The sequence below is a fragment of the Mauremys mutica genome, chromosome 11 (genome assembly GCF_020497125.1).
Source record: "Mauremys mutica isolate MM-2020 ecotype Southern chromosome 11, ASM2049712v1, whole genome shotgun sequence".
Lineage (NCBI taxonomy): Eukaryota > Metazoa > Chordata > Testudines > Geoemydidae > Mauremys > Mauremys mutica.
In genome coordinates this window covers 86,413,500-86,429,125 of record NC_059082.1, presented here as the reverse complement: position 1 = coordinate 86,429,125, position 15,626 = coordinate 86,413,500, and the positions used below count along the sequence as shown (strand labels likewise).

General features: G+C 51.6%; 2 long non-coding RNA genes across 5 annotated transcripts; both read right to left on the bottom strand.

The window, feature by feature from the left end:
• Positions 1 to 488: 488 nt before the first annotated feature.
• Positions 489 to 8,976, bottom strand: LOC123343796. 3 transcript variants are annotated; one of them, XR_006572361.1, is made up of 9 exons: positions 8,486 to 8,976; positions 7,440 to 7,462; positions 6,424 to 6,555; positions 5,304 to 5,526; positions 3,335 to 3,465; positions 2,679 to 2,832; positions 2,178 to 2,309; positions 1,055 to 1,889; positions 489 to 744 (listed from the first exon to the last, which is right to left on the bottom strand). It is a non-coding gene; the product is annotated as an uncharacterized LOC123343796 (long non-coding RNA). The 3 variants fall into 3 exon arrangements; XR_006572360.1 differs by having other exon boundaries at positions 5,304 to 5,514; XR_006572362.1 differs by having other exon boundaries at positions 5,304 to 5,488.
• An 856-nt stretch (positions 8,977 to 9,832) lies between these two features.
• LOC123343797 lies at positions 9,833 to 12,447 on the bottom strand. Of its 2 annotated transcripts, none has more exons than XR_006572363.1 (3): positions 12,030 to 12,447; positions 10,499 to 10,610; positions 9,833 to 9,889 (listed from the first exon to the last, which is right to left on the bottom strand). It is a non-coding gene; the product is annotated as an uncharacterized LOC123343797 (long non-coding RNA). The 2 variants fall into 2 exon arrangements; XR_006572364.1 differs by having other exon boundaries at positions 12,041 to 12,447.
• Between the last annotated feature and the right edge of the window lie 3,179 nt (positions 12,448 to 15,626).

Here is a 15,626-nt window from a genome sequence, read left to right as displayed (position 1 = left end):
AGCGAGGGCTCCTGGATGATTCCTCTGCAAACTAATAAAGTCAAGTAAGTACCATCACTACACAGAGCTCTATTAGTGCATTTAATCTTGCCTTCATGCCCGCCTCCCTCTCCCATCCCATCTACATCAGCCCCACTTGATGAACAGTAACCAAGTCAACATCGACAGTCTACACTCCACTCTAGTGCCCACTACTCTGCATGATTTTCATCCCCTCTTACTTGTTCATAGCTCCCGAGACCTAGCCTGTGGGGATGCACACGTAACACACCTGCCCGTGTGCTATGAGGGGAGACAGCACAAGGAGATGCAAGGACATAGAGAGAGAAAAAGTGTTGGCCAACACACCAGAGAAGAGACAGAGAGAGAAAGAGCAAGGCAAGAAACTCACCAGCTGGATTCATCCCTCTGGATCCAACCTTCTGCTGCAGAGGACACACTGCTTGTCAACAGACCAATAACCAGCCCCTGAAAATGGGGACCTTGTCTCCCTCATAACAGCAGCTAGTCAGGAATCTTTTCTTACAAACCCAGCCCCAGCTAATGGGGCATCCCTACCTGGAGCCAGGTGGACCATGAGCAGATCCCTCACCAAACCAGACATTTATCTCACTGACAGCGGTGACTGCTCCGCTCCCAGATGTACAGCTAATGCCTGATTTCGACAATGATCGCGGTCTCGTCGGTCTCGCTTTCCTTCGCATGAGGACAGTAGATTGATACGTGACTTCTTTTCCCTTGGTACTAAACCCCGCACAAGGAGAAAAACAAGCAAGTTACCATCTCAGTAGGCAAATGTCACGTTGGCTCTTCTTTTCCCCTCTCCCACACGGGGGAGCTCTGCCCTCAACACTCTTCCCATTACACCTTTAGCATTACAGCCAAAAAGCAGCCCTTGCAACAGCACCCGACAGTCACTCTGCGTAGCAGACTCTGGCCCCTCCCCAGCCTTAATACCACAGAGCCCCGCACCCAACAAGGAGACACACGGCCTGTGAAGAATACTACACTGAGTATAGATGAGATATTCCACTGGCACCGACTGCTTACTCACAGCCAGTTATGCAGGAGGCAGAAAGCTGAGGACTGTTCATGTCTGCTTAGAAGGATGTTCAGGTCCACTTTTGAGAGTCTCTCCTCCAGACAGCGCTCCTGGACAATTCCTCTGCCAGTGCAGTTGCAAAAGCCAAGGATGAGACAGCATTATACAAAGCTCTGAAGGTACGTGAAATCTTGCCCTAATCTCTGCCTCCCTCTCTCATTTGGTCTACATCATCCCCAGGTGATGATTAAAGACCAAGTCAACACCCACAGGCACTGCTCCACTGTGGCACCCACTAATATGCATGATTTTCATACCCTCCTAATTTTTCATGGGTCCCAAAGACGTAGACTGTGTGGATGCACACCTAGCACCCTTTTCCCGCGTCCTGCGTAGAGACAGCACCAGGAAAGGCAAGGAAGAGAGAATGAAAGAGCGAGAGTGTTGGCCAACACAATAGAGAAGACAGAGAAACATGGGAGGAAGGCAAGTAACTCGACACCTGGAGTCATCCTCTAGATGCTACTTTCTGCTGCATAAGTCACACTGCTCCTGACCAGAGGAATCATCAGCCCCTGAAATTGGGAACCTTGTCTCTCTTACAACCACAGCTAGTCAGGAACCTTTTCTTACAAACCCAGCCCTAGCTAACGGGGCATCCCTACCAGCATCAACGTGGGCCATGAGCAGAGCCCTCACCAAAACAGACACTTATCTCACTGACAGCGACGGCTCTTCTGCTGCCAGATGGACGGCTTTTGCGTGGCATCAACCATGCTCACGGTCTCATCGCTCTCGCTCGCTTTCCATCACATGAGGGCAGTAGACTGGCACATGACTTCTTTTCCTTTGGTACCAAATCCAGAAGAGGAGGGAAAAAACAAAAAAAAATAGCATCTCCATCTGCAATGTCGCATAGTCTCTTCATTTCCCATCTCCCGTATCCCAGGGCTTCACCCTCAACCCATCTCCCATTACTGCTTTACAACTGCAAGTCGAAGATACCCATTGTAACGGCACCCAAAATAATCACTTTCTCAGGAGACTCTGGCCACTCCCTAGCCTTAATCCCACAGAGCCTTGTACCCAACGAGGAAGCACACGGCCTGTGAATAAAAGTATAGCGCTTACTCACAGCCATTTATGCAGGAGGCAGAAAGCTGAGGACTGTTCATGTCTGCTTAGAAGAATGTTCAGGCTGATCAGGTTCACTTCTGAGTCTCTCTCCTCCGGGTAGGGTTCCTGGACAATTCCTGTACCAGCGCAGCTGCAAAAGCCATGCATGATCCAGCATTACACAGTTGTGAAGGTGTGTGAAGTCTTGCCCTCATCTCTCGCTCCCTCTGCCATTCCATTTACATCAGCCCCACTTGATGAACACAGATCGACTCAAAACTGACAGTCTCCAATCCACTCTCATCCCTTCTACCCCACATAATTTTTGTCCCCTCCTTCTTCTTCATTACTCCCGAGACCCAAGCCTGTGGGGAGCACACCTAGCACACCTGCCTATGTGCCATGAAGCAAGACAACGCAAAATGAGGCAAGGACAGATTTAGAGAGTGTGTTGGCCAACACACAGAGGAGAGAGAGAGAGAGAGAGATTAACACGGGAGGAAGGCAAGCAACTCCTCACCTGGAATCATCCTCCTGGATCCAAGCTTTTCTGCAGAGGACACACCGCTTGTGAACGGAGAAATGAGCTGATGCTGAAAATGGGGACCTTGTCTCCCACATATCCACAGCTCATTTTGTTACACACTGAGCCGTAGCTAACTGGGCATCCGTACCTGAAGCCAAGTGAGAAGTGAGCAGAGCCCTCACCTAACAAGACACTTATCTCACTGACAGTGACGGCTACTCGGCTCCAAGCTGGACGGCTCTTGCCTGGCATCAGTAACGTTCGCTGTCTCCCCGCTCTTACTTGCTTTCCATCGCATGAGGGGAGCAGACTCTGACCCTCCACTTCTTTTCCCTTGGTACTAAACCCACAGAGCACCGTGTTCAACGAGGAAATTCACAGCCTCTGAACAAAACTGAAGCGAGTACAGATGAGGGATTCCAAACACCGACTGCTTAATAAGAGTCACATGCTTAACAGCCTCACCTGACTCTTAGCAGGTTAATTGGAGTCAGGTGTTCTCATTAGCTCCCTGCTCTGGTCACTCAGGGAACAGAAAACTACTTATCCAGTGGCAGGTTTATCTCCCTTCTACTACTCTGCTGTTCCCAACTTGCCTGGGTCTATCACAGCAGATACTGGATAGAGAGAGATTTCACAAAAACACACACCTGCTCCTCAAATATCACAAGAGCACTCCTTAGCTCCACTGCCAAGTGAAAAACATCTAGATTGTGCAGGTCTGGTTCCTCCAGATGCTTCTCCTCTGTCTGGGGCGGCTCCATTGGCCTTGAGCGGGCCTCTGCAAGAACAGCAAACCACATATGGAAGAGCCATCACTGTCCAACATGCTACCGTGCTAGATATTTTACAATACCTGCCTCCACTCTCGCACCCACGACCCCACATGATTTTCATCCCCTCCTACTTCTTCCTGCCTCCCGAGACCTAGCCTGTGGGGATCCACACCTACCCGTGTCCTATAAAGGGAGAAAGCACAGGGAGAGGCAAGGACACAGACAGGGAAAGAGAGTGTGTGCTGGCCAACACAGTACAGGAAAGAGAGAGGGAGGGAGGGAGAGAAACAAAGGAGATGGGGAAGGAGCTCGCCAGGTCGAGGCATCCCCCTGGATCCAACCTTCTCTTGCGGAGGACACACTGCTTGTGGATAGAAAAATGAGCAGCCCCTGAAAACGGGGACCTTGTCTCCCTCGTATCCACAGCTAGTCAGGAACCTTTTCTTACAAACCCAGCCCCAGCTAACAGGATGTCTCTACCTGGAGTCAGATCGGCCGTGAGCAGAACCCTCAGCAAAACAGACACTTATCTCACTGACAGTAGCATCTCCTCGGCTCGCAGATGTACGGCTCTTGCCTGGCCTGAACAATGCTCACAGGCTCGCTGCTCTCACTCACTTGCCATCGCATGAGGCAGTAGACTGACGTGTGACTTCAGAGGGGAGAAAAAGCAAAAAAAAAAAATAGCATCTCGGTCTGCAATGTCGCATAGTCTCTTCATTTCACATCTCCTGTATCCCACAGCTCCGCCCTCAAACCATCTCCCGTTACTACTTTACACCTGCAACTAGAAGGGACCCATTGTAACTGCACCCAAAATGGTCACTTTGCTCAGGAGACTCCTGTCCCTTCCCCAGCCTTAATACCACTGTGCCCTGTACCCAACGAGGAAGCACATGGCCTGTGAAGAAAACTACAGCAAGTACAGATAAGGAATTGAAAGCACTGACCGCTTACTCACAGCCAGTTGTTCAGAAGGCAGAAAGCTGAGGACTGTTCATGTCTCCTTAGAAGGATGTCCAGGCTGCTCAGAAACTTCTGCCAGTTTCTCCTTGGGCTGGGACTCCTGGACAATTCCTCTGCAAGCGCAGCTGCAAAAGCCAAGCATGAGCCATAACTACACACAGCTCTATTGGTGCTTGAAATCTTGGCCTCATCCCTGCCTCCCTCTTCCATCCCATCTACATTGGCCCCACTCGACGAACAGAGACCGAGTTAACACCAACATTCACCACTCCACTTTAGCACCTACTGCCCAACATGGTTTTCATCCCCTCCTACTCCTCCAGGGCTTCCAAGACCTAACCTGTGGGGATGCACACCTAGCACACCTGCCCATGTCCTAAGAAGGGAGACAGCATAAGGAAAGGTAAGGATAGAGACAGGGTGTGTGTTGGCCAACATACTAGAGAACAGAGAGAGAGAGAGAGAGAGAGAGAGACACAGGAGGAAGGCAAGCAACTCTCCACCTGCAGCCATTCTCCTGGATCTAACCTTCTGCTGCAGAGGACACACTGCACCTGGCCAGAGAACTGAGCAGCCCCTGAAAATGGGGACCTTGTCTCCCTCATAACCACTAGTCGGGAACCTTTTCTTACAAACCCAGCCCCAGCTAACGGAGCATCGCTACCAGAAGCAAAGGGGCGATGATCAGAGCAATCACCAAAACAGACACTTATCATTGACAGTAGCAGCTGTACCCACTCACAGTTGGACGGCTTTTCCATAGTATCAATAGCTCTCACGGTCCGATCACTTTCCAACGTATGAAGGGAGTAGACTCTGATGCCTGATTTCTTTTCCCTTGGTACTAAAGCCAGCACAAGGGGAAAAAATTACTTACCATCTAAGCGGGCAACATCGCATTAGCTCTTCTTTTCACCTCTCCCACATGGCGGCGCTCCACCCTCAACACTCTTCCCATGACACCTTTAGCATTTCAGCCAAAAAGCAGCCCTTGCAACAGCATCCAACAGTCACTCTGAACAGCAGACTCTGGCCACTCCCCAGCCTTAATACCACAGAGTCCTGTACCCAACGAGGAAGCACACGGCCTGTGAACAATACTAGAGCAAGTAAAGATGAGAAATTAAAAGTGTAAGTTTTAAACAAACAATTTAATACTGTAACCAGTAATGATAATTGTGAAGCTTGGTTGAGGTGGTGCTGTCAGAGGGTGGGATATTTCCCAGGGAATGCCTTACTGCTAAATGATGAACTAGCACTCAGCTGAGCCCTCAAGGGTTAACGCATTGTTGTTAATGTAACCTCACACTCTACAAGGCAGCACGAATGGAGGGAGGGAGGGGAGACAGCATGGCAGAGAGAGACAGAGACACACCCTGTGTGTGTGGGGGGGGGGAGCGAGAGATGCACATTGCCCCTTCAAGTGCGCTGACACCACTTTAAGGACATTGCCTTATTAAGTAGGTCAGGAAGTTGAGACAGCAGCTGCGGGCAGCAGACTCTCTCCACCCTGAGCCCTGTCCTGTCCCCACCCTGCTCTAGATGGAGAAGGGATAAGTGGGGGGCAGGAGTAGGGGGAGGGGGACACCCTGACATTAGCCCCCCTTTCCCCTCTCCCCTGCACAGCAAGCAGGAGGCTCCAGGGAGCAACTCCAAGACAGAGGGCAGGAGGAGCACATGGCAGTGGGGGGGGAGGGACAGCTGAACTGCCAGCAACTAATAGCCTGCTGGGTGGCTGCCGCACAGGGAACTTAGCGGGGCGGGGAGCTGATGGGGGGCTGCCGGTCCACCCTGGTTCCAAGCCCCCACCAGCGAGCTGAAACGGGCTGCTCTTCCTGCAAGGACTGGATAAACCAGGCAGCTGCCAAGCAACGTTATAAGGGAGCATTGCGCAATGTTACACAAGCATGTTCCCTAATTGATCAGCAACATAACAACGTTAATCAGGGTGACTAAGTGAGGAGTTCAGTGCTTTGAATACAGTATCACTTACTCACAGCCAGTTATGTGCAAGGCAGAAAGCTGAGGACTGTTAATCTCTGCTTAGAAGAATGCCCAAGCTGCTCAGGTCCACATCTGCCACCTTCTCCTTTGGCTACTGCTCCTCCATGATTCCTCTAGAAGCGCAGCTGCAAAAGCCAAGCATGAGAAATCACTACATACAGCTCTATTGGTGCATGAAATCCACTCAATGAATACAGACCAAGTAAACACTGACAGTCACCGCTCCACTCTCGCACCCACTGTCCAGCATGATTTTCATCCCCTCCTACTTCTTCATGGCTCCTGAGACCTAGCCTGTGGGGATGCACAGCTAGCACCACTGCCCGTGTCCTATGAAGGGAAACGGCACAAGGAGAGGCAAGGACAGAGAGAGATAGATACAGGGAGAGAGTGTTGGCCAACACATTAGAAGAGAAAGAGAAAAAAACACAGGAGGAAGGCAAGAAACTCACCAGCTGGAGTCATCCCCCTGGATTCAACTACTGCTAGCAGGGCCGGTTCCAGGGGTCTTGCCGCCCCAAGCAGCCCCCCCAAAAAAGCCACAATCGCGATCTGCAGCAATTCAGCGGGAGGTCCTTCGCTCCGAGTGAGGGACCCTCCGCCGAATTCCCGCCGAATACCTGAAAGTGCTGCCCCGCTCAGGAGTTGCCACCCTAAGCACCTGCTTGATAAGCTGGTGCCTGGAGCCGGCCCTGACTGCTAGAGAGGACACACCATTTATGGACAAAGAAATGAGCAGCCCCTGAAAATGGGGACCTTGTCTCCCTCCTAACCACAGCTACTCAGGAATCTTTTCCTACAAACCGAGCCTCAGCTAACGACAAGTCTCAGCCTGGAGGCAGGTGGGCTGTTACCAGAGTCCTCCCCAAACCAGACAGACACTTATCTCACTGATGGTGACGGCTGCTCCGCTCCCAGATCAACGGCATCTGCATAGCCTGGCATAACAATGCTCACTGTCACATGGCTCTTGTGCGCTTTCCATCTCACAACAGGGGTGGGCTCTTACCCTTGACTTCTTTGTCTGTGGAACTAAGCACAACACAGATGGGAAAAACAAAAGTTATCAGAATCTGCAATATTGTATATGTTCTTCTTCTGTTGAGAAAGTGGATAAGGAAAAGTTATTTACTTATTCCCATAATACAAGAACTAGGGGTCACCAAATGAAATTAATAGGCAGCAGGTTTAACACAAATAAAAGGAAGTTCTTCTTCACGCAGCGCACAGTCAACTTGTGGAACTCCTTACCTGAGGAGGTTGTGAAGGCTAGGACTATAACAATGTTTAAAAGGGGACTGGATAAATTCATGGTGGCTAAGTCCATAAATGGCTATTAGCCAGAATGGGTAAGAATGGTGTCCCTAGCCTCTGTTGGTCAGAGGATGGAGATGGATGGCAGGAGAGAGATCACTTGATCATTGCCTGTTAGATTCACTCCCTCTGGGGCACCTGGCATTGGCCACTGTCGGTAGACAGATACTGGGCTAGATGGACCTTTGGTCTGACCCGGTACGGCCTTTCTTATGTTCTTCTCCCATCTCCCATTACACCTTTATAGATACAATTAAAAAGCATGCAACGCACATTCAATTTCTGGAATTCCTGGCCAGGGAACCCTGTGAAAGCCACGGCTATAACAGGTTTAAAAAAAGAACTAGGTAAATTCATGGAGGATCGGTCTATCAATGGCTATTGGTCAGGATGGGCAGGGATGGTGCCATTATCCTCTGTTTGCCAGAAATTGGGAATGGGCGACACAGGATGGATCACGTCTCGATTCCCTGTTCCATTCCTTCCCTCTGAAGCACCTGGCATTAGCCACTATCAGAAGACAGGACACTGGGCTAGATGGATCCTTGATCTGACCAAGTACTGCCCTTCTAATGTTTGTATGTTGAGCAGCCTGTTGCACCTGCACCCAAGAGAGTCACTATGCAGAAGAGACTATTGTCTCTTCCCCTGGATGTAACTCCACAGCTACTCCCAAAATAGGGAAATTCTTCTCCCACACCCAGAACAAGAAGGAAAACTTTTATAAGAAACCAAACCCACCTAAAGTGAAGCAGCCGCCTGTACTCAGCCTCTACCATGCATTTATCTTAAGCTTCAGCCGTGCTGCTACAAGTCATGAAGTGTTATGTGCGAGGCAGAAAGCTGAGGACTGCTCATGTCTGCTTAGAAGGATGTTCAGGCTGATCACATCCACTTCTGCCAGCTTCTCCTCGGGCTGGGGCTCCTGGACACTTCCTCTGGAAGTGCACCTGCAAAACCCACCCATGAGCCATCAGTACAAACAGTTCGATTCATGCATGAAATCTTGCCCTCATCCCTGCCTTCCTCTCCCTTGTCATCTACCTGAGCCCAACTCAATGAACAGAGATGAGTAATCAGAGTCACCACTCCACTTCAGCACCCACTGCCCCTCATGATTTTTCTCTGCTCTTCCTTCTCCATGGCTCCCAAGACCTAGCCTGTGAGGATGCACACCTAGCACCCTGCCCGTGTCCTATGAAGGGAAATGGCGCAAGGAAAGGTAAGGACAGAGAGAGAGAGAGAGAGAGAGAGAGAGAAAAAGAGACACACAGAGGGTGTGTGTTGGCCAACATACTAGAGGACAGACAGAGGGAGAGAGACAAACACGGGTGGAAGGCAAGCAACTCACCACCTGCAGTCATCCTCCTGGATCCAACCTTCTGCTGCAGAGAACTTGCCACTCCTGGCCAGAGAACTGAGCAGCCTCTGAAAATGGGGACCTTGTGCCCTTCGTAACTACAGCTAGTCAAAAACATTTTCTTACAAACCCAGCCCCAGCTAATGTGGCGTCCCTACCAGGAGCAGGGAGGGCCGTGAGCAGAGCAATCACCAAAACAGACACTTATCTCATTGAGAGTGGCAGCTGTTCCGCTCCCAGTTGGATGGCTTTTGCGTGGTATCGATAATACTCGCAGTGTCATCGCTCTCCTTCGCTTTCCATCGCATGAGGGCAGTAGATTCTGGCACATGACTTATTTTCCCTTAGTACTAAACCCAGCACAAGGGGAGAAAACAGATCAGTTACCACCTTAGTTCATAATGTCTTCTAGGCTCTTCCTTTCAACTCTCCCGCATGGCACGGCACTGCCCTCAACCCTCTTCCCGTTATACCGTTAGCATTGCAACCAAAAGCACCCCTTGCAACGGCACCCAACATAGTCACTCTGCACAGCAGACTCTGGCCCCTCCCCAGCCTTAATACCACAGAGCCCCATACCCAACGAGGAAGCACACGGGCTGTGAAGAATACTACAGTGGGTACAGATGAGGATTTCAAAGCACTGACCTCTTACTCACAGCCAGTTAAGCGGGAGGCAGGAAGCGCAGGACTATTCATGTCTCCTTAGAAGAATGTCCAGGCTGCTCATGTCCACTTCTGCATATTCTCACCCATCTAGGGCTCCTGGATGATTCCTCTGGAAACTAATAAAGCCAAGCAAGTACCATCACTACACAGAGTTCTATTGGTGTATTTAATCTTGACCTCATCCCTGCCTCCCTCTCTCATCCCATCTCCATCTGCCCGACTCGATAAACAGAGACTGAGTCAACACTGACAGACACCGATCCACTCTAGCGCTCACTGTCCTGCATGATTTTCATCCCCTCCTACTTGTACATAGCTCCTGAGACCTAGCCTGTGGGGATGCACACCTAGCACTCGTGCCGTCTCCTTTGGTAGGACACGGGCAGAAGAGGAGGCAAGGACAGAAAGACAGACAGACAGAGAGCGTGTGTTGGCCAACACAGAGGAGAGGAGAGAAAAACATGGGAGGGAGTCAAGAAACTCACGAGCTGGAGTCATCCCCCTGGATCCAACCTTCTGCAGCAGAGGACACACTGCTTGTGGTCAGAAAAATGACCAGCCCCTGAAAATGGGGACCTTGTCTCCCTCGTAACCACTAGTTAGGAACCTTTTCTTACAAACCCAGCCCTAGCTAAAGGGGTGTCCCTACCAGGAGGTGGGCCGTGAGCAGAGCAACCACCAAACCAGACACTTATCTCACTGAGAGTGGTGGCGGTTCCACTCACAGATGGACGGCTTTTGCATCGCATCAACAATGCTCGTGGTCTCGTCGCTCTTGCTCGCTTTCCATTGTGTGAGGACAGTAGACTCTGACGCGTGACTTCTTTTCTCTTGGTACTAAAACCAGCACAAAGGAGGTAAATAATTAAGTTACCCTCTCAGTCGGCAATGTCGGGTAGGCTTTTTTCACCTCTCCCACACAGTGGGACTCCGTCCTCAACCCTTTTCCCATTACACATTTAGGACAAAAAGTAGAAAGGACCCCTTGCAACAACCACCGAAAAAGCCACTCTGCACTGCAGACTCTGCACAGAAATGCCAAACCCCCAGAAAAATATGCAGCAATTGGGCTTGCTTTTGGCTTAATTGGCTCGTGAGTTGCTTGTTGACTGGTTTTTGGCTTGTAGGTTGTTCCTCATTGTAGCTTCTTGCCTTTTTTATTGATCGGCTCCCAGCAATCGGGGCAAGCAGGAGGAAAGAGGGGAAGAGAGTCCACAGTGGGCCTACCACAGTCCCAGACTGCACACCAGGCGAGATCTAGTCACAGAGCTTTGGGGTTCTTAGGGATTGGCATGTTTTGAAATGGAATTAGCTTGATTTTTCGCTTAGACTCATAGACTTTAAGGTCAGAAGGGACCATTATGATCATCTAGTCTGACCTCCTGCACAATGCAGGCCACAGAAGCTCACCCATCCACTTCTATAACAAATCCCTAACCTATGTCTGAGTTACTTAAGTCCTCAAATTGTGGTTTGAAGACCTCAAGTTCCAGAGAATCCTCCAGCAAGTGACCCGTGGCCCATGCTGCAGAGGAAGGCAAAAAACCTCCAGGGCCTCTGCCAATCTGCCCTGGGGGAAAACTCCTTCCCGACCACAAATATGGCGATCAGTTAAACCCTGAGCATGTGGGCAAGACTCACCAGCCAGCATCCAGGAAAGAATTCTCTGTAGTCACTCAGATCCCACCCCATCTAACATCGCATCACAAACCATTGGGCATATTTACCTGCTAATAATCAAAGATCAATTAGTTGCCAAAATTAGACTAGCCCATCATACCATCCCCTCCATAAACTTATCAAGCTTAGTCTTGAAGCCAGAGATATCTTTTGTGCCCACTACTCCCCTTTGAAGGCTGTTCCAGAACTTCACTCCTCTAATGGTTAGAAACCTTCGTCTAATTTCAAGTCTAAACTTCCTAGTGTCCAGTTTATATACATTTGTTCTTGAGTCCACATTGGTACTAAGCTTAAATAATTCCTCTCCCTCCCTAATATTTATCCCTCTGATATATTTATAAAGAGCAATCATATCCGCCCTCAACCTGCTTTTGGTTAGGCTCAACAAGCCAAGCTCTTTGAGTCTCCTTTCATAAGACAGGTTTTCCATTCCTCGGATCATCCTAGTAGCCCAGGCAACTGCAACTCTGGTCCCTTCCCCAGCCTTAATCCCACAGAGCCCCGTACCCAACCAGGATGCACATGGTGTCTGAAGAAAATTACAGCAAGTACAGATAAAGAATTCCAAGCACTGACCATTTACTCACAGCCAGTTATGCAGGAGGGAGAAAGCTGAGGACTGTTCATGTCTGCTTAGAAGGATGTTCAGGGTGATCAGGTCCACTTCTGAGTCTCTCTCCTCCGGGTAGGGCTCCTGGACAATTCCTCTGCCAGCGCAGCTGCAAAAGCCATGCATCAGACAGCATTACACACTCAAACAGATAGTCAACATCAAGAGTATCCACTCCACTCTTGCGCCCGCTACCCTGCATGATTTTGGTCCCCTACTTGTTCATAGCTCATAAGACCTAGCCCGTGGGGATGCACAGCTACCACACCTGCCCGTGTCCTACAAAAGGAGACAGGACAAGGAGAGGCAAGGACAGAGAGAGAGACAGACAGACAGACAGACAGAGAGTGTGTTGGCCAACACATTAGAGGAGAGAGAGAGAGAAAAACATGGGAGGAAGTCAAGAAACTCACCAGCTGGAGTCATCCCCCTGGATCCAACCTTCTGCTGCAGAGAACACACTGCTTGTGGACAGAGAAATGACCAGCCCCTGAAAATGGGGACCTTGTCTCCCTCGTAACTACAGCTATTCAGGAACCTTTTCCTACAAACTCAGTCCCAACTAACGACAAGTCCTGGCCTGGAGGCAGGTGGGCCGTTACAAGAGTCCTCACGAAACCAGACACTTATCTCACTGATGGTGACGTCTGCTCCACTCCCAGCTTCATGGCATCTGCATAGCCTGGAATCAACAATGCTCACTGTCTCACGGCTCTTGGGCGCCTTCCATCTCACAATTGGGGTGGCCTCTTACCCTTCACTTCTTTCTCCGTGGTAATAAGCACAACACAAGAGGGAAAAACAGAAGTTATAGAATCTGCAGTGTTGTGTAGGTTCTTCTTCTCCCATTACACCTTTATAGATACAATTAAAAAGCACGCAACACACACTCAGCCTTTGGAGCTCCTGGCCAGAAAATGCTGTGAAAGCCAAGACTATAATGGGGTTCAAGTAAGAACTAGGTACAGTAACTCCTCACTTAACGTTCCCGTTATGTTCCTGAAGAATGTGACTTTAAGTGAAACGATGTTAAGCAAGTCCAATTTCCCCATAAGAATGAATGTAAATGGGGGGTTACGCTGCAGGTAATTATTTTTTGCCATACAATACAGTACTATAATTGGGGGGGTGCCCCCGCCTTACCCCACACAGGCACAGCCCACTGGCACTGGCGACAATGAGGCAGGCAAGGAGGCTGAAGGTGCGGTAGGCTAGCAGAAGCATGTTGCACAGGAGCAGCGGCAGCTTCCCCTCTCTGCAAGCACCAGGGTCGGGCGCCTCAACCCTCGGCCACCCACGCCGCCTCTTCCCCCAAGCCCCCACCCTTAACCTGCCTCTTCCTCCCCCCTCCTTCCCCTTTACTTCATACACCGCGTCCTCGCTCCTGCCCGCAGCAATCAGCTGGCTTGCGGCGTTTGGAAGCAGGGGAGGGAGGGGGAGCCTACACAACGAGTCTTCACTCCCCGTCCCCGGACGCCACAAGCCAGCTGATTGCCACAGGCAGAAGGCGATGGGGGAAGGCACTGATCCACGGGGTCTGCTGGCGGGCGGGAAGTGCTGGGGGGGCATAGGAGAGCTGATGGGGGGCTGCCGACTGTGGACAAAGCAGGCAGCCAAACGCTGTTATAGCGAAGCATTGCACAACTTTAAAAACAGCATGTTTTGTAATTGAGCAGGGACCTAAGATTGAAACAATGTTAAGCGAGAGGATGTTAAGTGGAGAGTTACTGTCAATTCATGGAGGATGAATCCATCAACGGCTATGAGTCACGATGAGCAGGGATCGTGTCCCTGGCCTCTGTTTGCCAGGAGCTGAGAATGAGTGACAGTGGATGGATCACTTGGTAATTCCCTGTTCTGTTCATTCCTTCTGGGGCACCTGACATTAGCCACTGTCGGTAGACAGGATACTAGGCTAGATGGACCTTTGATTTGACCCAGTCTGGCCATTCTTACGTTCATATGTTAAGCAGCCTGTTGCACCTGCATCCAAGACAGTCACTGAGCAGAGGAGACTGCGGTCCCTTCCCTTGGTCGTAATCCCACAGAGCCCCATGGCCAACAAGGAGGCTCACAGCCTCTGAAGAAAACTTTGAGTGGTACAGATGAGGGATAGAGGCCATAATTGTTCACTCACAGCCAGTCATGGAGAAGGCAGAAAGCTGAGGACTCTTCATCTCTGTTTACAAGGATATCCAGGCTGTTCAGGTTCACTTCTTCCAGTTTCTCCTCCGGCTCCAGCTCCTGGACAATTCCTCTGCAAACTAATAAAGACAAGCAGGAACTATCACTACATAGAGCTCTATTAACACCCTCATCCCTGCCTCCCTTTCCCATCCCATCTCTAGCCGCCCCAGTCGAGGAACAGAGACTGAGCCCACACTATCAGTCACCGCTCCACTCTACAAGCCACTGCTCCCCACAGGTTTCGTCCCCTAGCTCGCCTGCCCGTGTGCTATGAAGGGTGAGTGTTGGGCAGGAAGGAGAGAGAAGGGCTGAGGGGCCCCATGGGTGGAGGGAGGAATGGGGGTGCAGGTTGGGGAATGTTGGCACTGGGGGGGGCCACAGATCTAGGGACAGAGTGGAGTGCAGATTGCAGTGGGAGGGAGGAAAAAAGGGGACTGAGGGGCCGAATGGATGGGGGGAATGAACTGGGGGGGCTGTTGGGGAGGAAGCGGCGCCGAGCGGTCCCTACAAGTGGAGGCGCAGGTTGTGGTGAGCTGGGATGTTGGAGAGAGATGGGGTCAGAGGAGTCCCTTGAATGGAGGAATGAACTGGGGGATACAGGCATGTAGGTTGGGGAAAGTTGTTGCAGGCTAGGGGGTGTTGGGGAGGGAGGGGGCGGAAGGGGGCTATGGGAGAAGGCATGTATGGGGGAAAGTAGGGATGGGGTGCAGGTTGGGGTGGCCTAGGAGGTGTTGGAGGGAGAAGAAAGGACTGAGGGGCCCAACAGATGGGGGGATAGACGGGGGCGAGTTGGTTTCGGCTAGAGGAACGGGCCTTCAGATTGGAGAAGGCTGCAGGCATAGGGGGCAGGATGGGTGGGTTGGGGACCGGGGAAGCAGGGTGGGGCGGGCTGGGGATGCCGGGGGGGAGTTGGAGGTGGGGGTGGGAAGGGGGCTGTGGCTGGGCAGGGGGGGCGCTGTGGGAGCCCATGGGGGGAGGAAAGACACGCTGGGGGTGCCGTGGGGGCTGTGGCTGGGCGGGAGGGGGAAGGCAGAGAGGTTGAGGGGGCTGTGGCTGGGCAGGGGAGGAGGAAAGGCGCGCTGGGGGTGCCGGGGGGAGGTGGGGGTGGGGAGGGGGCTGTGGGAGCCCGTGGGGGGGAGGAAAGACACGCCGGGGGGGGCTGTGGCTGGGTGAGGGATGCGGAGGTGCTGGGAGGAGGCAGGGGGGCTGTGGCTGGGTGAGGGATGCAGGGGTGCCGGGGGGAGGCAGGGGGCTGTGGCTGGGTGAGGGAAGCGGTGGAGATGCGGGGGGGGCTGTGGCTGGGCAGGTGAGGAGGAAAGGCGCGCTGGGGGTGCCGGGTGGGGGTGGGGAGGGGGCTGTGGGAGCCCGTGGGGGGG